Source organism: Papaver somniferum, chromosome 7 (genome assembly GCF_003573695.1).
Source record: "Papaver somniferum cultivar HN1 chromosome 7, ASM357369v1, whole genome shotgun sequence".
NCBI lineage: Eukaryota > Viridiplantae > Streptophyta > Magnoliopsida > Ranunculales > Papaveraceae > Papaver > Papaver somniferum.
In genome coordinates, this window is record NC_039364.1 from 235,800,957 (window position 1) to 235,827,492 (window position 26,536).

Below are 26,536 nucleotides of genomic sequence, written 5' to 3' on the forward strand. Positions count from 1 at the left end.
AGCTGTCTAGTTATTCCCTTGGTCTCACAAAATTCCCTGAACATATCGGATAAATATTCGCGTCCACGGTCGGTACGGAGAGTCTTCAAACTCTTCCCAGTTTGATTCTCAACTTCTGCAACAAAGCGCTTGAAACAATCCAAGGCTTCGTAGTGGTGAGCAATCAAATATACATAAAAAAATCGCGTATAATCGTCAATAAATGTGAGAAAATAAGAATAGCTATGTCTAGCTTTAACATTCATAGGTCCACAAATATCAGAATGTACCATCTCAAGAGGTTGAACAGCACGTTTGGCCTTACCAAAAGGTTTTCTACAAGATTTTCCTTCTAGACAAGGTTCACATACGGGTAAGGAAACTTTAGCGAGTGAGCCAAGATGGCCTTATCGAGCTAACCGAGTCATCCTATCTTTCCCGACATGTCCTAGTCTAGCATGCCAAGTCACACATTCAATAACACTACTACTAGCATCAGACACTAAAGTCTCAGAAGAAATATAATTAAACAAGTCTAACTAAAGAAATTATTACATAGATAACCATGTCCAAACAAAGTACCATAAAAGAAGATGTCCAACCTACTGTCTTCTATTTTAAAAGAGTACCCTAAACTAAGAAGAGAAATAACTGAAAGTAGATTATGATGAATTCCTGGTACGTATAATACATCGTGAAGTGTTAAAATGCGTCCAGAGCGCATAGAGAGCTGATATGTGCCAATTCCCATAGCATCCTCACATATGCCATTGCCCATATAAACTCTATATGTACCACGTGAAATACGTCGATAATCTACGAACCCCGCTCGATCTCGAGCTACATGTTTTGTTGCTCCCATATCTACAATCCATTCAGGGAGAGAGTGAGCAACCATTACATGTGAACACACAGATGTGTAAACAAAGTTAAATGAACAAAGTACCTTTTTCGGCTCAGTGCACTCACGACCATAGTGTCCTTTGTTTTCACAGTTATAACATTTCATCATCCACGACAGCACGCTTAGATTTGTCTCTTTTTCCAGCACGCTTTCCACGACAGCGCTTAGCTGGTATTTCTGCCTTTTCAGCATCCCTTTGGCTATTTTTCTTGCGCTTCCCTTGTGGTTTGCGCTCACCTTGAGCATACAAGGTAGCCACACGTGTCGCCTCTTGGCGCTCAGCTTCAAGCTCAACGTGTCGAGAGATGTCAGAAAAATTCTTGATGCTTTCATTATGAGTCAGAATTTGCTTCATATGCACCCAAGAATCAGGAAATGACCTTATCACGGCTAAAACTTTTTGTTCATCACTTAGAACATTCCCAGCAGATTTCAACTCACGAATCATTGACGACATCCTTCTTAGATGTTCTGTCATTGAATGCTTGGGATCCTTTCGTTAGACCTCAAATTTCAGCACTAAGCTGCGAAGTCTAGTGGTGGACGTACCACCAAAGTCAAATTTTAGCTGGTCCCACATTTGCTTGGCAGTAGGAAAATCCTCATATTCTCCAATAAGATCATTGTGCATGCTACTCAACATAGTGTGGCGTGCACTACGATCTTTCTTAACCCAAGTTTCGTAGGCTTCAAGATCACGACGGTGTTGGGAAGTATGACCCTCTGCGGGTCGGACCATTTCATTTGTTAGGAGTTCCATTTTTCCTCCTTCATCCAACAAGTATCGGATTTTTCAATTCCACACATCATAGTTCTTCCCATCAAGTTTGTCACCCTTATTGAGATCAACAATCACATTGTTGCTAGCCATTTCTACACGTTTGTTGCACAAAGTTGGACATTATTATTATGTGTACACTCACTATATTGTCTCAAAATCTAATTGCTAAAAATCATAACTACACACAAATTCGAGATCGAAAATTTCGCTAGGCTCATAATCATCACCCAAATATGCATTTTAATATTACCTCTATCCATTAATTTGGACTAATAAATATTGGTAAAGCACATAACTTAAGCCAATAAAACCACTTAAAATCAACAACACATGATGATTAGTTATCTATCAACAGAGATAAATAAGCTACATATAAACAAAGTGCATCATGTGGAAAACGGACACGGAATCAGGAGTTTCTTGCTACTAATTTTCAAAATATCTCGCTCACGAATTATTTTCAACTAACGAAAATAAAGCAAAAATATGCATTGTTTCTTTAACATATATTATTGAAATTATTTACAACTAATGAAAATAAATCAAGTAAATTATTTCTTCAACTAATGAAAAATAAAATAAAAATATGCCCCGTTTCAGAAGTAAAAAAAACTCCACTTTTAGATTTTTTAAAATTCTGAAAATACACAGAGTAATATATATTTTCGCAAACATATACACTAAGTGTTTTTGTTGAGCAAAACACTAATGATATTAAATTAAACAACATGATTCAACAAATTAATCATATTTAAAAAAAATTAATATCATACATGTTGTATTTATATGAAATTAATTAAATCAACCACAAAGGTGATGATTCCACATAATTAATTTAAGGTCGCAGTCCTTTCGGGTAGAGGCCGTTTAGTCCATGATCCATTGGATGGTCGGTGTGAGGCCAGAAATTGGAACACATTGAACCACAAAGGTGATGGCTCCATATAATTAATCTTAGGTCATAGTCCTTTCGGGGAATGGCCGTTTATTCCATGGTTCAAAAAATAACGAAAATGCATAAAAGGCTCTGATGCCAATGTTGGTCATATATAACTAATATATACGTAAGTTGAACAAATCAAATGCGGAAGCGGTTATTAGTTCGTACCTTGTAATCGCTCCAAATGAGGATGACGTCGAACCAACGGATCACTTGCATTTCACGTTCTTGAACCTCCAAACTCGGCGGTGAGTAGGTGCCACAAAATTGAGCACAAACTATATTTTCACAAACTAAATACCCTATAGAACTTCAATTTTCTCTCTAAAAGACACTAAGGGATTTGGGTGTTCTTCACAACTAATGTTTGAATACTAGAAGACTTGCTCACTAACTTGAGTGCTCACTTAGAACTCTGTAGTTTAATTTCCATACTTGGTTTATCTCTTGCTAAACTCACTACTATTGAGTTGTAGTGTTTTCTTCTACTTCTTATTATTGTTTCAACAAATGAAACTAGAAGCCTATTTATACTCAAACTTCAAGTATCTTCTCTTGGAAAGTGTCAAGGAAGAACCAAACACTTGGAGCAAGTTCTAACACTCTTTTAGCATGGAGTAAACACATCGAGTAAACACATGGAGTAAGTGATCAAACACTTGTTAGCTTCATGCAAATACATGGTGGCAAGAAACAACACACATGTTTCATCATGACTTGGTTAGTTGGAGAAGGATTTTTCCTTTGATAAAGTCAAGCATATGACTTTACTCATCCACCCAAGATGGACTTTGGGCATGCACATACACAATGGGTGCCCATATTTCCAATAATTGACATCGCTAAACTGTTGTAATTCCTCTTTGATGTTCTTGGGCTTTTCGAAGGCGTCTGCGGGAAAAGAACCCAAATCTCTGATTTTCTTAATGCAATCTTCTTGTTTTCCTAGAAAATTATTCCTTTTGCTTAGTAGTTGCTGATCCAAATCTTTCGACTCCTGAAGCGCACGCTCATAGTTTTCCTCGTGAGCTTTTAATTTATTTCTCTCCTCCTTGATATCTTTCATTAGCTTTATGTTTTCATCAATTTTCTTCGAAACTCTGTTCAGCCTTTGTATTGCATCATCAAAAAATTCTTTGGCCTTCATACGATCGTGTCTCTTCTGCTCGAATTCTCCAAGCAATGTATCAGGGTCCGAGGACGATATTATGGCCTTAAACTCTTGTTTCCGCCTTAGAACTCCTTTTCTTGTTTCTGTCTCTATCCGGTTTGTTTTGCAAGTAATGAGATTTTCTTTCAGTTCGGTGATTTTGGGATTCAACCGTGTTACTAGCTCTCTTTCGTTCAGTGACAAGGGATCAATAAGTTCTCTTCCCATCTCAGACTGTTTCATGGCCTTACTAGTTTGGAGCTGGTCGATTTGTGTACGGGCATTTGCAAGCAGCTTTTCCTTGTTTTGAAGTGCTTTAGAAATCGCTTCCTTCTGCTTCTTAGCATTTAAAATATCCTGCCTTATTTGCTCCAGCTCTGACTTGTTATGGGACTGCTCAGCATCAACCTTCTGCTTTTCACTGTCAAGTTTCGTTATTTCCTGGTCTGTCACTTCAAGTTCGCATATAAGTTTGTTCAACTCCTCTTGTTTACTGGTGACGGCCTTATCGTTTTTCTTAACAGCAGCCATATACTTGAGCTTTGAATGCCTATGATCATAGAATCCCCCTGTCATGCCACCTTTCTTGCTTACTTGGTCCCTTTCCAGCGTTATGCAGTCCAATCCGTGCACCTTAGCAACTTTAGCAGCAACATCCAAGTTTCTACAAATGACAGTTCTAGCAAATTCCTGTTGAAATGCTGGAGTGTGATGCGGATTGAATTTAAGTTTTTTCAACATTGGTACAACATCACCATTGTTTGGATACGTCCTCCTTTTTCTGAATTAAGGTACCTAATTAATCTGGTGGATATTTCATCCGTTTCAACCACTACATGGAACAAGCTGTTTCCAGCAGTTACTTCAACAGCAGTGAAAAACTTGTCTTCACATTCAAGCAACTCTATAATTGAACCGTACACTCCTTGAATATTGTGATCTCTACGAAGCCTTTTCACAGAATCCAATCCCCTTCTAATATCCCGAAACAAAATATTGGCATATTACTAGTGTCTCCAATCAAGTAGGAATAAATACAAACAGATAATTTTTTACCAGAATTACAGCCTTGGAAATAACTAGTAGGATTTTTTTAGTGACACATAACAATTCGTCACATGCACCAATATATGGTGTACGTATTTTTTACGGTAGAACCTCACACTTTCCCGGAGGCTAATTGAGATGATTACGGTTGTGACAGCATGTTCACATGGTAGAGTTTCTTGCAAGGGCCTCAACATGTATGGATCTATGATAGTAATACCAAACACTAATTAAGCGAACCCAATAATTGATGTACAACTTGAGGATAACCAAAGCAAATAGTACAATTTGATTCAGGAAAGGAGATGCCTAGTTACAATTCTTCTTCCAAAAAACATGAAGCAGAGAAAAGATACAAAGTATTCAAGAAATTACTTACACCAGGAGTAGCATGTTCAAGGTTCTTTTTAGATTTTCCATATTCTGACCTGAGCTTACCAATTTCTGAAGAAAGTTCGCTTTCTGTCTCCCACAATGACCTGAAACTCCGATAGATGACTTAGTCATAGAGGACTAATTTCAGGCATTATATGTATGTAGTATAAAAAATACTTTCTTTTGTCTTGTAATTTATCCCTTTGTTCCTTTAAACTGGAAAAGGCATCCTGATTCTTTGAAATGCAGGATTCCAGCTTCTTATACTCCGTTTCTTGTTCCTCAATGTATACAACTTGCTTTTGAGATCCATATTTGTAGGATCGAGCAAGAGAGAGGAGAGCACACGCGGAAGAAAATAAAAGACTACATTGATAATCAGTTTGGTGTACATTAACTCATGGATTAACAACCTACTTATAGTCTCACAAACTTGATAATCACTAGTACTTACCTAATAAAATCAAACTCTAAATAAAGCACACTTCTAGAAACACAAAGAAACTCTAAACATAGTAAAACTCTAAAACAAGAAACCGACACAACTTGCTCTTCTAGTTAACCCGAACTTCCAAATAACGCACAGTGTGTCAACAGTTCCTGTTGATCCAACTTGACTACGTCAATTGCAGCAGTTGATCCATTCAGACTGGATCAACATCATATGTTGATCCACGAACCAAGTCCATATCTTGGTTTAACTTCCAACATCCTCCCTTAAACCAAGATATCATTAAACGATAATTCCGTAACCCTCTTCTTCCATTGATAAACGTTTGCATGTCCTTGTCTTTTATCATTTTCTATTCCTCTTCTTACATTGATAAACGTTAACACGTTCTTGTCTTTTCTCAAACCAGAATTCCGTCATCATTAACTCACAAAAAAAAAACTTCTTCTTTTTGCTTAACCGCAATCATCATACTTCTTTTCACATTCTTCATCGCAGCAGAACACCATTCTTAACAAGCTAGAAACACCTCTTTGTGCTCCATTCAACTTGCTAACCAAACACAAAACCAAATTCTTTAACTCAACTTACCAAGCATTATATCTTAACTTCATCTTTCTTCATTGAGCATTGTAGCTCAAACTCAACTCTTGTTTACCCACTTCAACTCTTCAAATTCCACACTGGAATTTCTTCACTTCACTAACCAAATCCCCACTGGGATTGCTTCACACAACTTGTAGACTTTACTCACCTACAATCTTGTTTCACGCTCACAACCTTGTGACGTCTCAAACTCAACACTCTCTCATCACCACCTGGTGATTAACTTCTCGTTCTTCATAACCTTGCTGTTGTTTTCTTCTTCTCTTGTTCCAGTCACGCTATTGTTGCGAAACCTTCACACTTCTTTGTTCTTTAAGATTCTCTCACAATCTTTCCCTTGTTACGCTTCTGCCACAAGCAATAACTAACACAAAGTCTCCCACACTTTGTAAGATCTCCAAGTTTCTGCCACAAACTCTTCAATCTTCATGTTTGATCTTAATACGATACCATCCTCCCTTAAGCTCAAACTTAACCATCCAATCATTCCTTGTCATTCTAAGCTTCTGAATTCGATCACCTTAATCAAACTGTACTAGTCCTGACTGCAATACCATCTTTGATCCATCAAACTGTACCAGCCCTCCTGACTGCAATACTAGTTTTGATCCTCTATCAAACTGTAAAAATCCTCTGACTACAATACCAACTTTGATCCTTTCGTCTTTTTCGAATCCACGACTTAACCCTTCGAATCAACCACTTACCCAAAAACTTCTTACGTCAACAAACATTAAATCTGCTATCTGCAACGTCTCTGACAGAACACATCACACATTTTTATTGTCATTTGCTGTCACAAATTGTGACCATTCTTTTGTCACGCTTCTGTTAATCTGTTACAACTCTACTGTAACAACTTCTTCTGCAACAACACTTTTGTAACAATTCTTCTGTAACTGTTCTGTAACAACTCCTCTGTCACACTTCTGTAACAATTCCTTACTGTGATTGTTAAATAACCCTAATCTTCGTTGATCATCACAGCATCCTGTTTAGTTACTGTCTTCATCACGACTGCCATCTCTAAAATAATTCATATTCAAACACCATCAATCTTCACAACATCACACTTAACCTTCAGCAAGATCTTGTTTGAACTCTTAACTGCTAGATTCAATTCATAACCCTCAACAGCAACCATCACTGCCTTCATGTTTTTTTAACATCAATACACAACAGCGATCACTTCTGTCCTCAACAAGGTACCTAATCAACAGCAACAACCACCGTCGGCATTCGGATCAGTCTTCAACTGATTTTTCTCGAACTTGTTTAGCATCTAGAACCATTGCAGCGACCACCTTTTACTCAGATGAATAATCAAACATCACCATCTTCATCTCTTTCTCGTGTTCACCCATGACAAAAAAACTGGCAGTAAACTTGGTTTCTTCTACCCTATCTCGATAACTAACAACAAACTCGACCTCTCGGTTTTTAACAAACTCTCGATTTGTTCTTAATACTCAATTCTTTCTTCTCTGCAAACTTGGAATAAACTCCAACGTGGTCAACGATTTTCCTCTTCCTTTTTTTTTTTACTTCTCTCAAACCCTAACACAGCTTGACAAACTCTATCTTTTTAAATCATCAAAACTCGCACAACTTTTTCTCCTTTAATAAAAATTCTCCACCTTGCTCCAAGTCCTTCTTTTCGTCAACATCACACGAACACGACTAGACAAGGAGCATCGATATACCTTAGGCCTTCTTCACAACTAACCAGGGTAGCAGCATCGACTCATCTCTTAGCTCTTGCAGATGATCAATAACCATGAACACCAGCAACAATTTCATTTATTTTTATTTTTTTAAATCTCGAACCCTGGTGAAGACACACCAACGCACCAACACAGACAACCTTCAAAAAACAATTCTCTCTAACTTATGAAACTTCTCGAACTCTAGCTCCTCTCCTCCCTCTTCCTCTCACCTTGCTCTGATACCAAATGTAGGATCGATCAAGAGAGAGGAGAGCACACGCGGAAGCAAATAAAAGACTACATTGATAATCAATTTGGTGTACATTAACTCATAGCTTAACAGCCTACTTATAGTCTCACAAACTTGATGATCACTCAAAGTACTTACCTAATAAAATCAAACTCTAAATAAAGCACACTTCTAGAAACACAAAGAAACTCTAAACATAGTAAAACTCTAAAACAAGCAACCGACACAACTTGCTCTTCTAGTTAACCCGAACTTCCAAATATCGCACACTGTGTCAACAGTTCTTGTGATCCAACTTGACTGCGTCAACTGCAACAGTTGATCCATTCGGACTGGATCAACATCATATGTTGATCCACGAACGAAAGCCATATCTTGGTTTAACTTCCAACAAGATTTAAGGTCCTGAATTTCATTTTGAAGTTTTTTCTCCTGCAAAAGGAAGTGGTAGCAATCAGTTACTACCTTTACAGGTTCAAGCAGACAAATACCTTACTATAATTGGTTAAGTTGCTATCATTTCGGAAGTTCATATGGCCTGCTCGCACCAAAATATCGTATGCTCGTACTTCATAGTAGCAATTACCTGTTCCAAATTAGAGGAAAGAACTCGTTCAAGATCATCAACTTCCTTTTGAAGCCATTCGTCTCGCGCAACCTTGTCAGTGAACTGAGTTGCACGGCCTTGGTTTTGATACAAAAAGCTAAGCTCCTTTTCCCTGTCCATTATCCCTTTCATTATTTCCTCTTCTTTTTTTTTTACTTCTCTCAAACCCTAATACAACTTGACAAACTCTATCTTTTTAATCATCAAAACTCGCACAACTTTTTCTCCTTTAATAAAAATTCTCCACCTTGCTCCAAGTCCTTCTTTTCGTCAACATCACACGAACACGACTCGACAAGGAGCGGCGATATACCTTAGGCCTTCTTCACAACTAACCAGGGTAGCAGCATCGACTCATCTCCTAGCTCTTGCAGATGATCAATGACCATGAACATCAGCAACAATTTCATTTATTTTATTTTTTTTAAATCTCGAACCCTGGTGAAGACACACCAACGCAGCAACACAGACAACCTTCAAAAAACAATTCTCTCTAACTTATGAAACTTCTCGAACTCTAGCTCCTCTCCTCCCTCTTCCTCTCACCTTGCTCTGATACCAAATGTAGGATCGAGCAAGAGAGAGGAGAGCACACGCGGAAGCAAATAAAACACTACATTGATAATCAATTTGGTGTACATTAACTCATAACTTAACAGCCAACTTATAGTCTCACAAACTTGATGATAACTCAAAGTACTTACCTAATAAAATCAAACTCTAAATAAAGCACACTTCTAAAAACACAAAGAAACTCTAAACATAGTAAAACTCTAAAACAAGCAACCAACACAACTTTCTCTTCTAGTTAACCCGAACTTCCAAATATCGCACAGTGTGTCAACAGTTCCTGTTGATCCAACTTGACTGCGTCATCTGCAACAGTTGATCCATTCGGACTTGATCAACATCATATGTTGATCCACGAACGAAAGCCATATCTTGGTTTAACTTCCAACAAGATTTAAGGTCCTGAATTTCATTTTGAAGTTTTTTCTCCTGCAAAAGGAAGTGGTAGCAATCAGTTACTACCTTTACAGGTTCAAGCAGACAAATACCTTACTATAATTGGTTAAGTTGCTATCATTTCGGAAGTTCATATGGCCTGCTCGCACCAAAATATCGTATGCTCGTACTTCATAGTAGCAATTACCTGTTCCAAATTAGAGGAAAGAACTCGTTCAAGATCATCAACTTCCTTTTGAAGCCATTCGTCTCGCGCAACCTTGTCAGTGAACTGAGTTGCACGGCCTTGCTTTTGATACAAAAAGCTAAGCTCCTTTTCCCTGTCCATTATCCCTTTCATTATTTCCTCTTCCTTTTTTTTTTACTTCTCTCAAACCCTAATACAACTTGACAAACTCTATCTTTTTAATCATCAAAACTCGCACAACTTTTTCTCCTTTAATAAAAATTCTCCACCTTGCTCCAAGTCCTTCTTTTCGTCAACATCACACGAACACGACTAGACAAGGAGCATCGATATACCTTAGGCCTTCTTCACAACTAACCAGGGTAGCAGCATCGACTCATCTCTTAGCTCTTGCAGATGATCAATAACCATGAACACCAGCAACAATTTCATTTATTTTTATTTTTTTAAATCTCGAACCCTGGTGAAGACACACCAACGCACCAACACAGACAACCTTCAAAAAACAATTCTCTCTAACTTATGAAACTTCTCGAACTCTAGCTCCTCTCCTCCCTCTTCCTCTCACCTTGCTCTGATACCAAATGTAGGATCGATCAAGAGAGAGGAGAGCACACGCGGAAGCAAATAAAAGACTACATTGATAATCAATTTGGTGTACATTAACTCATAGCTTAACAGCCTACTTATAGTCTCACAAACTTGATGATCACTCAAAGTACTTACCTAATAAAATCAAACTCTAAATAAAGCACACTTCTAGAAACACAAAGAAACTCTAAACATAGTAAAACTCTAAAACAAGCAACCGACACAACTTGCTCTTCTAGTTAACCCGAACTTCCAAATATCGCACACTTTGTCAACAGTTCTTGTTGATCCAACTTGACTGCGTCAACTGCAACAGTTGATCCATTCGGACTGGATCAACATCATATGTTGATCCACGAACGAAAGCCATATCTTGGTTTAACTTCCAACAAGATTTAAGGTCCTGAATTTCATTTTGAAGTTTTTTCTCCTGCAAAAGGAAGTGGTAGCAATCAGTTACTACCTTTACAGGTTCAAGCAGACAAATACCTTACTATAATTGGTTAAGTTGCTATCATTTCGGAAGTTCATATGGCCTGCTCGCACCAAAATATCGTATGCTCGTACTTCATAGTAGCAATTACCTGTTCCAAATTAGAGGAAAGAACTCGTTCAAGATCATCAACTTCCTTTTGAAGCCATTCGTCTCGCGCAACCTTGTCAGTGAACTGAGTTGCACGGCCTTGCTTTTGATACAAAAAGCTAAGCTCCTTTTCCCTGTCCATTATCCCTTTCATTATTTCCTCTTCCTTTTTTTTTACTTCTCTCAAACCCTAATACAACTTGACAAACTCTATCTTTTTAATCATCAAAACTCGCACAACTTTTTCTCCTTTAATAAAAATTCTCCACCTTGCTCCAAGTCCTTCTTTTCGTCAACATCACACGAACACGACTCGACAAGGAGCGGCGATATACCTTAGGCCTTCTTCACAACTAACCAGGGTAGCAGCATCGACTCATCTCCTAGCTCTTGCAGATGATCAATGACCATGAACATCAGCAACAATTTCATTTATTTTATTTTTTTTAAATCTCGAACCCTGGTGAAGACACACCAACGCAGCAACACAGACAACCTTCAAAAAACAATTCTCTCTAACTTATGAAACTTCTCGAACTCTAGCTCCTCTCCTCCCTCTTCCTCTCACCTTGCTCTGATACCAAATGTAGGATCGAGCAAGAGAGAGGAGAGCACACGCGGAAGCAAATAAAACACTACATTGATAATCAATTTGGTGTACATTAACTCATAACTTAACAGCCAACTTATAGTCTCACAAACTTGATGATAACTCAAAGTACTTACCTAATAAAATCAAACTCTAAATAAAGCACACTTCTAAAAACACAAAGAAACTCTAAACATAGTAAAACTCTAAAACAAGCAACCAACACAACTTTCTCTTCTAGTTAACCCGAACTTCCAAATATCGCACAGTGTGTCAACAGTTCCTGTTGATCCAACTTGACTGCGTCATCTGCAACAGTTGATCCATTCGGACTGGATCAACATCATATGTTGATCCACGAACGAAAGCCATATCTTGGTTTAACTTCCAACAAGATTTAAGGTCCTGAATTTCATTTTGAAGTTTTTTCTCCTGCAAAAGGAAGTGGTAGCAATCAGTTACTACCTTTACAGGTTCAAGCAGACAAATACCTTACTATAATTGGTTAAGTTGCTATCATTTCGGAAGTTCATATGGTCTGCTCGCACCAAAATATCGTATGCTCGTACTTCATAGTAGCAATTACCTGTTCCAAATTAGAGGAAAGAACTCGTTCAAGATCATCAACTTCCTTTTGAAGCCATTCGTCTCGCGCAACCTTGTCAGTGAACTGAGTTGCACGTCCTTGCTTTTGATACAAAAAGCTAAGCTCCTTTTCCCTGTCCATTATCCCTTTCATTATTTCCTCTTCCTTTTTTTTTACTTCTCTCAAACCCTAATACAACTTGACAAACTCTATCTTTTTAATCATCAAAACTCGCACAACTTTTTCTCCTTTAATAAAAATTCTCCACCTTGCTCCAAGTCCTTCTTTTCGTCAACATCACACGAACACGACTCGACAAGGAGCGGCGATATACCTTAGGCCTTCTTCACAACTAACCAGGGTAGCAGCATCGACTCATCTCCTAGCTCTGGCAGATGATCAATGACCATGAACATCGGCAACAATTTCATTTATTTTATTTTTTTTAAATCTCGAACCCTGGTGAAGACACACCAACGCAGCAACACAGACAACCTTCAAAAAACAATTCTCTCTAACTTATGAAACTTCTCGAACTCTAGCTCCTCTCCTCCCTCTTCCTCTCACCTTGCTCTGATACCAAATGTAGGATCGAGCAAGAGAGAGGAGAGCACACGCGGAAGCAAATAAAAGACTACATTGATAATCAATTTGGTGTACATTAACTCATAACTTAACAGCCAACTTATAGTCTCACAAACTTGATGATAACTCAAAGTACTTACCTAATAAAATCAAACTCTAAATAAAGCACACTTCTAAAAACACAAAGAAACTCTAAACATAGTAAAACTCTAAAACAAGCAACCAACACAACTTTCTCTTCTAGTTAACCCGAACTTCCAAATATCGCACAGTGTGTCAACAGTTCCTGTTGATCCAACTTGACTGCGTCATCTGCAACAGTTGATCCATTCGGACTGGATCAACATCATATGTTGATCCACGAACGAAAGCCATATCTTGGTTTAACTTCCAACAAGATTTAAGGTCCTGAATTTCATTTTGAAGTTTTTTCTCCTTTAAAAGGAAGTGGTAGCAATCAGTTACTACCTTTACAGGTTCAAGCAGACAAATACCTTACGTATAATTGGTCAAGTTGCTATCATTTCTGAAGTTCATATGGCCTGCTCGCACCAAAATATCGTATGCTCGTAATTCATAGTAGCAATTACCTGTTCCAAATTAGAGGAAAGAACTCGTTCAAGATCATCAACTTCCTTTTGAAGTTATTCGTCTCGCGCAACCTTGTCAGTGAACTGAGTTACACGGCCTTGCTTTTGATTCAAAAATCTAAGCTCCTTTTCCCTGTCCATTATTCCTTTCATTATTTCCTCTTGCTTGGCCATCTGATTATTATGCGAAACTCGAATTGTTTCCAGCTCATTTCTGGATTCCTTAATTTCCCTTTCAAGAGCATCCAGCTCCATGGAAGCTTTATCCTCCGCTCTCTTACTCCCAGAAACTCTCTCTTCTAAATCTCTGACATCAAGATCAACCTGCGCATTCTTCCTCATCGCCTCTGTCCGCTGTTTCTCTATAACTTCTTTCTTTTTTTTCAAAACTAGAATACATTTATTAGATCTTTAGCTTCCTTGTCTGATTACTCGCTTTTTCATGGACATCTTGCAGTTCATTATAAATCTTAGATGATGTTTCAGAAGCTTTATTGCAAGCCTCTTCAATCGCCTCCAACTGTTTTCTAGCATCAACAAGTTGTTTATCGTAATTGGCATATTCCAAACATCTACGCTGCTTGTCAAGCTGCTGATATTTTTTCAGTTCCTCCTTCTCTTCATCCAACTCCTTTAGTCTCTCATCCAAATACTGAACCACTTGAATCATCTGCTTCCTCTTATTATCAGTTTCTTGCATAATTCTCAAACTCTCACATTGTCTCTCTTCGTAAACCCAAGTGCCCCCAATTTCCTTTAGCAGATCCAATCTCTCAGAGTCTTTCATTGATGTCAGCGTTGTTATCTTTCCTTGCTGAACAACATAATAAGGATTGGAACGAGAGAACCCAACGCTTTCGAGTAGATTCATAGCTTCAGTTTTGGTGATATCTTTTTTATCTAGATAATACTCATCCTTCTTCAGACCAATAGTTCTCCTCAAACGCACTTCTTGTTTGTCAACATGCACGCGATTATCAGAATTGTCGAACACTATCTCCACAAAGGAAGATATTACTTGGTGTCCTTCACCGTCATGGAGAAGACCATGTCTCTCTTCATTCCGCAAGTTATCTGTTGGTTTTTTAGAATGTTTGATGATCATGGAGATATATGAGCATAGAATTAGCATTGCTCATATAGAGATCCTAGTTTTGGAACAAGAATAACTCTCAAACTCTCTGATTATATTGATGTTCTTGTTCAAGTACAAACTGTGTATTTCTTTCCTCTTTATAGGAAGTACAAGACCGACTACAACCACTCTAGTTTTCTCTAGAGTTTTCTAATCTTTATCTTATCATGATTTCTTTTACACATACATTGATTTCCCTGGAGTTCTCTAGAGTAGTTTGACTAAACCGTTAACACCTTAAACTCACTTTCTCTAGACTATGCTAAACAAAGACTAGACCAAACTCCATTCACACAACAAACTAAATCATTGTCTAGATTTTTCTTTTAACCTCTATTAATGATTTACAGCTCTCAACAACTCAGTCAAACTACAACTCTAGATTACAAATTAGACATTCCAACATTATTGTATGTACACCTTTCATCATCCACCACGTGTACATAAAGAGACACGTGGAAGGCATGCGAAGCGAGACATCAAAACATGATAGCAAGCATCTCATCAGAAGATGCCATCGGTCAGCAGATCTGACGGTCAGGGACAGAGGAGCAAAAAGGTATGATGGCTCAGAGGAGCACCAGATAATACCCCTTGCGTGTTAACACACCCAATCCTGAGGAAGATCCCAGATCAACGGCCGAGAGGAAGTTTGGATGACACAGATGTGACCAGACAAAGAGACACTTGTCTGACACGAGCAGACATCCATCTACCCGCATTAAATACCAAAGAGATATACACGTGTTAATCAGCTCGTGGAAGAAGCGAGGATAACCCTTCGTATTCAAGCTCAGGCCGCGGCATACGCCGAAGACCTCTGCGTGGTAGGCACAAAGCACAAGATGATAAGATTACAACGGCACCTCAGAGATGGGACCCACGTTCCATCCCTATAAATACCCCTCTCCACTAAGAGAGGAGGGGTAGACCATTTTGGAGAGCAATTAGAGGAGAAGATAGGAGAGAGAAATAGAAAGAGTAAGTAATCCCCCTACTTCCGCAGACCTATGTATATTCTAAAGTCATTCGACTATCCTTGTAACCATTCAGTACATAGTGAAACACCAAACCCCGTGGATGTAGGCCCTAGTGCCGAACCACGTAAATCTGTCTCATTTACATTTCAGCACCTTACATTCAACGTTAAACTTCATATGCTTTATATTTATACTTGATTCTTGATTTATTTATTTATTTATACGAACATTATTTATGATAATATTCGACTATACAATGACAAGCCCGAAGACTTCGAGTCGATGAGTCGATATAATCATCCCGTTACGCGTACGACGTACAATTCTAGAATTAGGATGTATGCGAATATTGTTTGTGAACATGTGGATAGCTTCGTGATTTATGTGTTCACAATTTTGCGCTAGAAACAGGGACTATGTCCCGGTAAAAGATTTATCTTATCATGTGATTTCACCTTAAAACGCGCATTATGGTTGTACCCTATTCTGGGTTCAGCGTGCTTTCAAAACCTTTTTTATTCTGGGTTCAGCGTGCTTTCAAAAACTTTTTTATTCTGGGTTCAGCGTTCTTTCAAAACCTTTTTTATTCTGGGTTCATGGTCTTCATTTTCACAAACACCATTTCAAAGCATACAAACCCGCAGCTATCTATCACAGATTTGCACGTGAGGTGTTTTCCTTAACTAAGACTTAATAATCCAGATTCATGAGTCCTCGCGACGGATCTGCCTTTTCAAGAGTTCTTTTTCAAAACTAGTCTGAAAACAAGATTCATGATCGTTTATTAGAGGATTTGTATTGCAAAAACTAGACCGGTGAAGTCTTTACATTTCTCTTTTATTAAGGCCCTCGGGTAGCTCATTTGCTTCTATTCCATTATTCTTGCGGGTACGAATGGCGCTAACCCGATCCTCGTGGATATCTTTGGTTCTCTTTATTTATTCCCCTATGCAGAAAAAGACTAAAAATGGAAAAGATACTAGAGGCAGGAAAAACCAAAGACTCATCAAAGGAGACACCGAGGGTTACCTCGGTCATGACCCGAAACAAGCAGAAAGGAGACAAAGCTAAAACAACTACTCAGAGGCAGGATGCTGCATACATCACCTCACCTATGAACACTAACTCCATTGCAGCCGCGGCTCTCAAAGCAGCAGCCACGAAGACTGTTGCGGCCCTCCAGGCTACAGAAGCTAACAAGACTTTGGTTTCAAGCCAAATCCATCAACAAAAAGAGGGGGTGGCAGAATCTATGACACATCAGCCCGCACATCCACCAATCTTAGGAATGCCGTCAACCAACGGTCAGAATCAAACCATACCAGTGGTTTTAGTACCACGGGTGGAAGCTCAACCGAGGGGACCAAACTTGGAGATACCAACGATTGAAGCTGATCCTCGACCACCCTTAATACACATAGTAGACGAAGGGGGAACTATGGCCGTAGGGGTACAAGCCGGAACTCCCAATCAGGGATCAAACCAGTCCCACCTACTGATGGTAGAGCTCGAATAATTGAAAAAGAGCCAACAGGTCTACACAGATGCCGTAGCTCTTCTGGCCAGGGAGAACCAAGACTTGAAAGATAGGATTGCCCAAAGCACGAAGACTAGCCAACAACTGGACGAAGCAAATTCTAAAGCACCAGAGCCTAATCGAGACTGAAGAATCATCCTAGCAAATTCCTCCAGGGGAAGCAGTGCATCCGATCTGGAATATGCCACCGAAGAGTTAGACTATTATGACAGCGAAGGACGAAGAAAGAAACGCTCAACTGAGCATGAAAACATGGGATATTACCGCGCAATGGAGGAGATGCGTGATGAGATGATGGCTGAGATCAGGTAGTTAAAAGCCAGACAAGACGTAGGAAGGCTTGAAGAGGTGATGAAAGAAGCTAACTCCACACCCCTAACTCATCGCCTGGAAAATACCCCCATTCCGTTAAAGTGCCTTGTCCCAACTTTTTAATGCTACGACGGATCTAGTGATCCCACGGCACATATCCGGTATTATAACTGTATCTTAGCCCGATGGAGTCAGAACGACGCCGTCCTCTGTAGATATTTCCCATCAAGTCTGAAGGGATCGACTTTGTCTTGGTTTGACAACCTGCCACCTGATTCCATCAACTCCTACGATCAACTCGCAGAGAAATTCCTTAGGACATACATGTACAACAAAGCTGTCAACACTGGAATGGATAAAAAAATTTCTCTGGCAATTGGATACAAGGAGAACACGAGGGAATACACCAACAGATGACACAAGATCTGCCAAGCCATAGGGAGTGTGGATCCCGTAGTAAGTATCAACTGCTACAAATGGGGATTAGACCGAATGAGTCCACTATTTGTTGAGATTCATGGAAGCGTACCTAAGACAGAAGGAGATCTTCGAATAATTATTGAAAAGTACGCTCGTCTTGAAGAAATCCAGCGTGAGAACCCGAGGGCAAAAACGCAGAGGTCTCACCGTACCAATTCCACAGAACAAACCAGCGGGGCTAAAAGAAATAGCTCAGTGGAACGACGAGATGAACGACGAAAAGACGATCGAAAATTCGAAGATCAGGTCTATACGAAGCTCAATGCTAGCTACGCTCGGGTCTTGCGAGAGATCAAAGGAAGGGAAAATTTGGAGTGGCCATGGTCTAAGGGAAAATATCCCCCAAGAACCGAGAAGTCTAAATATTACTGTGAGTATCATTGCTTCAATGGACACCAGACCGAGAAACGCAAAAACCTCAAAATAATGATCAAAAAATTGATTGATGCTGGCGAACTCAAGCATTACATACGGAAGGAGGTCACCTAGGACAGATCTAAACGGACCAAGCAAGTCCAACTTCCAGAGGGAAACCGCACAATCAACACCATCTCGTGTTCCGAAGCCGGAGGGCCCTCCCTTACAGCGCAGATAAGAAAGAGGCTACGGAAGCAGTTCGAAGACCACTACGAATTATATAAGATTGATGGCGTAGAGGTGGACGAGCACAAAGAGTGGATGGACGCACCTATTATCTTTGATACTGAAGATATCGAAGAAGACATGGAAGACCATAACGATCCCTTGGTCCTCACACTACCAGTGGCCGGATGTAACCTCAAAAAGATCCTCATAGACGGGGGAAGCTCAGTGAACGTTCTATTCTACGACGCCATCAAACGGATGAAGCTCCATGATGAACAGCTAATGACCTCTTATTACACCATCTACGGGTTCAATGGAGCGCCCACAAAGCCATTGGGAGACATCGTGTTGCAGGTGAGCGCTGGACCCATTAAAGCAGAAACACGATTCAGCGTGGTCGACGCCCCATCCCCCTATAACGCCATTATTGGACGAAAGTGGGTACATAAACTCAAGGGAGTGGCTACAACTTACTACCAATATCTCAGGTTCCCTACACCCGAGGGAGTGATGGAAATCAAGGGAGATCGGGTCTCTGCACAAGAGTGCCAGACCACTCAGGATCGTATCAACAACGAACAAGAAGAGCAGCGAAAAACCCGAAGGATTAAAAATAAAGAAGCTGCGAAAGAAAAGGCCATAGACTTGTTCCTCAAGGAAACCACAGGAGGGGGTTTGACAAAAGATGATAATGTCCTAAACACAGAGACAAGTACTTCAGCAGCCAACGAAGGACAGAAACATACCAAATAGCAATTAAAAAACGTCCCAGTCCTCGGGGACCCGAAGCCGGTGTTCACGCCAGTGGAGCCCGTAAAAAAAATCAACATAGGAACGGAAGAAAACCCGAAGATGATCAAAGTAGGGACCATAATGGACGAAAGAAGAGAAGATTCCTTAACCAAATTACTTAAAGAATACACGGATGTATTCGCCTGGAAGTTAGGATATATGCCGGGGATTGATCCGAAAATAATCCAACACGAGCTGCCCATCAAACCAGGCACGCCACCTTTCAGGCAGAAAATAAGAAAAGTTGCACCGGAGTATCGTAAGGCAGTGGAAAAAGAACTTCGGAAACTACTAGAAGCAGGCTTCATCAAGGAAGTCAAATACCCTACATGGATCTCCAACATGGTTGTCGTTCCTAAGAAAAATGGAGGGGTTAGGATATGCATCGACTTTACTAACCTCAACAAGGCATGTCCAAAGGACAGCTATCCCCTGCCGAGCATAGATCAACTGGTTGAAGCAGTGGAAGGATACGAAGAGCTGTCATTCATGGACGGATATTCTGGTTACAACCAAGTAGCCCTGGCAGAAGAAGATCAACTACACACACATTCTACACCCCGCATGGCCTTTATTGCTACACTAGAATGCCCTTTGGACTTCGAAACGCAGGGGCAACGTACCAAAGAATGGTCGATGCAATCTTCAGGCCATGGATTGGTAGTACCCTAGAAGTCTACGTTGATGACATGCTCGTCAAAAGTAGGCTGCGCAAAGATCACCACCAGGACCTGAGAGATATTTTCGAAGCAATGAGGAAACATCACATGAAAGTAAATCCAGAAAAATGCACTTTCGGTGTCACCTCAGGGAAATTCCTCGGATATCTGGTAACAAAAGGGGTGAGGTTGAGGTAGACCCGCGAAGATTCAGGCCATAGTGGAAATGCCATCTCCGAAGAATTTAAAAGAAGTGCAAAAGCTCAATGGGTCCTTAGCAGCCTTGGGCAGATTTATTGCCCGATCCTCGGACAAATGCAAACATTTTTTCAATATTCTCAAAAAAGGGAGTAAGTTTGAATGGACCGCAGAATGCGAAGAAGCCTTCCAAAGAATCAAGGAACACCTGGCTTCAATTCCAATCCTGCAGAAGCCTGATCCTGATGAGGTTTTGGCATTGTACATAGCAGCGACAGAAGACGCAGTTAGCGCAGTGTTGGTCAAAACCAATACGAAGATAGAACACCTATCTATTATGTCAGTAAGACCCTCAATTCTGCGGAAAGGAATTACAAAGATCGAACAACTCATCCTGGCATTGGTATGGGCTACTCAAAAGCTGAGAACCTATTTCCTAACTCACTTCATCCGCGTCCCATGCAAAGCACCACTGGAAGCAGTCCTCAAAAGCGGGAAAAGTAGGTAGAATAGCCAAGTGGAACACCCACCTGGACCAATTCAACATCATTCATGAAATTCAACATTCCCAAAAATCCCAAGTTTTGGCGGATTTCTTAGCAGACCTCCCCCTGGACAACGATGAAGAGATTAGGGGAATACCAGAAGCCGACGAGGAAAGCAAGGATCCAGTTGATGTCCTCGAACCCGCGAGTCAAAGACAATGGGAAGTCTTCGTTGATGGTTCCAAAAATAAGGAAGGGGCAGGAATAGGCATTGTCATCACCACCCCAACTGGAGAAAGGATCGTACAGGCACTCAGGTTAGAATTCAAAGAGCATACTAACAACATCGTCGAATACGAGGCAGTCGTACATGCCCTCCGCTTAATAATAGAGATGGGGGTAACTGATGTAAGACTGACAAGTGATTCGCAGCTTGTCATACGACAAATAGGGCTCGAATACAATGTGTACGACGACACCCTCTCAGCTTACATGGCCTTGGTCCAAACATTGGCATCACAAATTCCGAACATCAAGTTCCGGCACTTATGCAGAAGGGATCTCAGGCACGCGGATGCCCTAGCATATATATCATCCATGCTGAAGGACAAGAGTATCGAAGCTATCAAAATAACAAGGGTATACGAGCCTTCGATTGCATCACAATTTTCCTTTGCTACAAATCAAGATACAGTGGAAGAAAATATCGAAGATCAGGTGGGAGAAGACATCCGTGACGATTTTGACGAAGAAGATATCCTGTCAAGAGCAAATCAAGACGAAGATTTCAACAACGAAGATGATTGGAGAATGATGATCCATGCGTTTCTCAAGGATGGAACCTTACCCGCGGATCACAAACAAACCAGGAAAATACTCTCCAAAGTAGGAAGATATGATCTTCGGGATGGGATCCTGTACAAGAAATCTTTCCTCGGACCGTTACTACGTTGCTTATCCAGGAAAGAGGGGCATCGAATTCTAAACGACATCCATTATGGTGACGGGGAATCATAGCGGCATGAGATCACTAGCCGACAAAGCAAAAATGCAAGGATATTACTGGCCCACAATGATACAAGATGCTGCAAGAATGTCCCGACGATGTGAAGAATGTCAGCGTTTCGCCAAAAAGATACACGCACCAGCAACAACGTTGAATTCTGTGGATAGTCCGTGGCCATTGCAAAATGGGGCATAGATATCGTTGGGCCTTTCATCGAAGGATCAGGGAAAAGACGATTTTTGATAGTAGCCACGGACTACTTCAGTAAATGGGTGGAAGCCAAAGCCTTAGCCAGGATCAGAGACGTGGACGTGTTTACTTTCATATTCCAAAACATTATTTGCAGGTTCGGCATACCAGCGGAAATCGTGTCCGATAATGGTAAACAATTACAGGGGAAAAACATAGACATGCTCTTCGACACTTTCAAAATAAGGAAAAACAAGTCCACCCCCATATACCCTCAAAGCAACGGACAAGCGGAAGCTACTAACAAGACCCTCGCCCTTATCCTCAAAAAGCAATTAGACGAACACAAGGGGCGATGGTGTGAACAGCTACACAATGTATTATGGGCATACAGGACAACACGAAGATCTGCCACTGGGGAGTCCCCATTTCTCCTCACTTATGGAGCTGAAGCAGTCATCCCAACAGAGATCCTCATGCCAACCACAAAGACCGAAGCATGGGAGAAAAATCTCACAACAGACATGATGTTAGAGAGACTGGACGACCTGGAAGGAAGGAGGGAAGCAGCATTGCAAAAGATGGAAAATTATCAACGGAGACTAGCGAGAGAGTACAACAAAAAGGTTAAGCTTCGAAATTTTGTAGAAGGGCAGTATGTGCTAAGAACAATCCCGCAGTATCAACGAGAGAAGAAATGGGGAAAGTTAGCACCTACATGGGGAGGACCTTTTATAATACACGACATTGCGGGAAACGGTTCCTACTATCTTCGCAATCTGAAAGGCGAGGTCCTCCGGCACCCTTGGAATGCTAAATGGCTCAAACCGTACTACCCATAGGAGCAGCGCAGCTTTGCATCTGCGTGAAGAATACCAGAAGAAGAAGGCAGCGTAACCGCTTTACATGTTTCTATCTCTGGACGAGGAGTAGCAGGCCTCAACCTATCAATCAAACAAACTTTTTGGGAAATCTTCAAGCAAACGAAATGGTCAAAAGGCCCGCTGGATGAACGCATGTACATTACATATAAATTAACAATATTGGGGAAAGTAGTTAATCTACAATCTCTCAGGGCTCCCCTATCAGTGTCTATGAGTGTAAGACCAGGGGGAAGGCACCCAGCAGAAAGAGATACCCAACCAATTTTAAGGCAGCGGGTCGACGGAATGGGTGCATGTAAATATTTTCAAATAAGCATTCCATATCCTAGAACGCTGCCTCGGCCCCCACCGTTTGGGAATCCTCTGGCCCAGGATTCGCCAGGGGGTGACAGGTCTCAAGACGATCACGAAGGTATTTACCTTCGGTGTCGCACCCAAACACTCTCAACTTTTTACAAACAAGTTATTTCTAGTTTAACACTTCACAATACTTAAAATAAAAAGATGAATTGATAACGCAGGTATGCCAAAAGGATGATCCATTTCATAAAGAGTTGATTACAAGATTCAGCAAATAAGATAAAGCAGGAAACACATCAAAAAATGATCCGAAATTATATAATCAACAAGGATCAACTTTCTATGACTAATAAAAGAAATCTACTTGGACGATACAGCTCCATCAACAGGGTTGTCTCTGCGAGATGAAGGTACGCTACCACCTGAAGAGGGCCCAGAAGAACCAGGCAAGGGCGCGGGAAGGGGACGACGCGGATAATTCTTGACAAGACCATGTTCGACTTTAAGATCAAGTTCAATCTTATCTAGGACTTTGTTGGTCTCTTCAGCCAACTGACATCGAGCTTTATAAGTGATAACAGCGGTCCGCTGGTTGGCCTGAGACAGCAATGCAGATAGGCGTTCCGCCTCTTTGGAGGCAATCTCCGCTGCTTCCTCACGAGACGCGGCCAACCCTTTGAAATAGTTGGCTTGTCCTTCCTGCTGCACTAAGGCAGATTGAGTTTTTAAGCTCATCATTTGCTGCGTGAAGCTGTCCCTCGAGTGCTGAAAACAAGAAATACCAAGGGGTTAAAACGAAGAAATAACAGAATCACACTCGATAAAACGAGGTTATACCTTCGACATTAGCCGAAGCCTCTTCATACTCATTGACAACTGCGTCCCGAGCCTCATCAAGAAAGTCATATTCGTGGATAGTTTCTTATAATCCGTTTGAAGGTTCGTAAGAGCAAATTGACTCGCGTCTAAGTCTACCTGCTTCATTGAATCCAAGTGACGAAGATGGTTGACTTCGTCATTCATCTCCCCCATCCTTTTATGGAGTCGATACACATTCACTTCAAGATCTCTTTCAGACTCCACTTGGCGAGCAACATCAGCTCGAGACGCTGCTAGGGCTTTACTAAGAGCACCAACCTCGGCCCTAGCATTATATCTTTCCTCGGAAAGACGCACATACTATCCCTAACCCCGGGGCCTAAGAAAGAACGAGCCTGTTGTAACTCTCCTTCCAAAAAGCGCACTCTAGCCTCTAAGTCCGAAGCATGTTCTCGAGCATCACGCAGGTTGTCACGCGTCCATAGCAGCGTACCATTAAACAAACAACGGTCATGATTGTACTTATTTTGCATATCAACCATCAGTGTTCGCTTTTCACGCCACTCAGCTGTTAAGGCGTTGTGCTCATCAGCACGAGCATTCCACTTTACGGCTTCGCTCTTCAACTTACCCACCAACTCTGCAATACGGGATTTCTGTCGTTCCCTTTCTTTCCGAAGCCATATCAACTCGGGGACTCCACCCACTGAAGATAGGGTGGGGGACTCAGACAGAACACCAAAATACAGATAGGGAATCACAAGGAGTGAAAAATCCATAAAATACGAACCTGTGAAGGACGAGACACTTCTACGAGTCTGATCCAATTCATTGTGGACTATAGCAAGTTCTGAACGAAGACTCTCCTCAGCGTTACCCAGCTATTCTTTTTCCTTCAGACGGCCCCTCAGTTCATTTATTTCCACTTCAGCCGCAGACAATTCCTCTTCTCTATTAAGAAGCTTGGCCTCCAAATTTAAAGACTTTGCTTTGAAGAATTGGTATATAACATGGTTATAATGTTCGCTCCTCATCATCTACGTCACAAACAACAAACATTATTATACCAAAGGGATCAGATATCACGAAGAACACAATGCGCGGATATCATAAGAACAATACAAGGATTTACCTCTAAAACACGCTGCTGGGGAAAACCGTACTGGTACCCATCAGCTATGGCCATCATATCAGCAACAGAGGAGGGAGGGTCAACCACTAGGTTAGCTTCCGAAGATATAAGATTCTTCTCCCACATCTCAGCAACGCGGGCTTCAGAAGACAATTGCATCATTCGACGAGTATAAGCGTCAGAATTCTTCTCACCAGATACCACAGGGGCAGGGTTAGGGACGAACATCAGGTTCTTCTTCCTCAACCAAGCCAAAATGACATCTTCACCTTCAGGCATTAGCGAGTAAGGGAAATCCTCGGAAGGAGACTCAACCGTAGACTTCCCCTTGGCGGTTATCTCCTCACCCGCGCAAGTCTCGACATTACCACCCTTAGCATGACCACCTGCGTTCTCAGCTTGCTGATAAGTGGTACCTTCTTTGCCAAGATCCCCAAGCACATCCCAATCATCATTTGGGGAAAGCAATGTGAAGTCTTCGGCAAGACCCATGGAAGCAGTCACATCAAAGGATTCCCCCGCGAAATATATCCTACTAAAAGAAAATTATGGGGAAATTACGGACAGAGTACCCACACCAACAACGTCATCGCCAACAGGGGCAGATCCACTCCCTCCAGTACCACCAACGGTAATATTATCCTCAGCCTCACCATCACCACCCGCGGAAACATCTTCTTCACTATCACCACCCGCGGCAACATCTTCTTCACCATCACCACCCGCGGCAACTTCTTCTTCACCATCATCACCCGCGGCAACTTCAGCCTCACCATCACCACCCGCGGAAACTTCTTCTTCACCATTACCACCTTCGTCATCAGGGTGAGAAGTGTCGGTACGCTCTTCTCCATTGGACATTTCTTCATCCTCACCATACCCTTGGTTACGGGACTCGTAACCTCCTCATAACCCTCAGCCTCACCTATAACCGCAGTAGAAGATTGTTTGGGTCCAAGTTTCTTCTTCTTCGACACCTACAAACCAGTATACATCCCACAAAGGCTCATTTTTTCCCTCACTTCAAAAATTAAGATTATTTCAAGTAAGGAAAAAGGGGCAAAAAGATAGAGAATATAAGAAGAAACTATACCTTGGCAGCAGCAGCACTCTTTGATGGATGGATAGCACCAGAACCATCCTCCTCATCTCCATCAACGACATCAAGAGCATAAGGAAAATTCATGCCCGCGAAATTCGGACGCCAAGGACAGAAATCTCCATAATAAGCAGGAGGAGTTTCACGAGGCTTGCTATTCTCAGAAGGACGCCAACCACGTGGACCCGGAATCCATCCGTAAGCCCAAGGACCAACTACCTCAATAACAGTAGCATGCCATTCATAATCATGGTCACGCTTAATCCTTTCACGAGCATGAAAGAGTTTCCGTTTAGCAGATCCCTCAGTACCAGGAACATACTTCAGCTTAGCATCACTCACCTCACTCAAAAGACGAATTTCACCACGGGGAGTAGCAATATTACGAAGACTAACACTCCACGGCTTACGATTTCTTTTTTTGACATAATCCCCAAAAGAACTGTTAAAATTCTGAGGAGTGTACCACTC

At 41.1% G+C, this 26,536-nt stretch overlaps 1 pseudogene; it reads right to left on the reverse strand.

The window, feature by feature from the left end:
* The window catches only part of LOC113293529, a 33,162-nt pseudogene that overhangs the window by 4,903 nt on the left and 1,723 nt on the right, over positions 1-26,536 (reverse strand).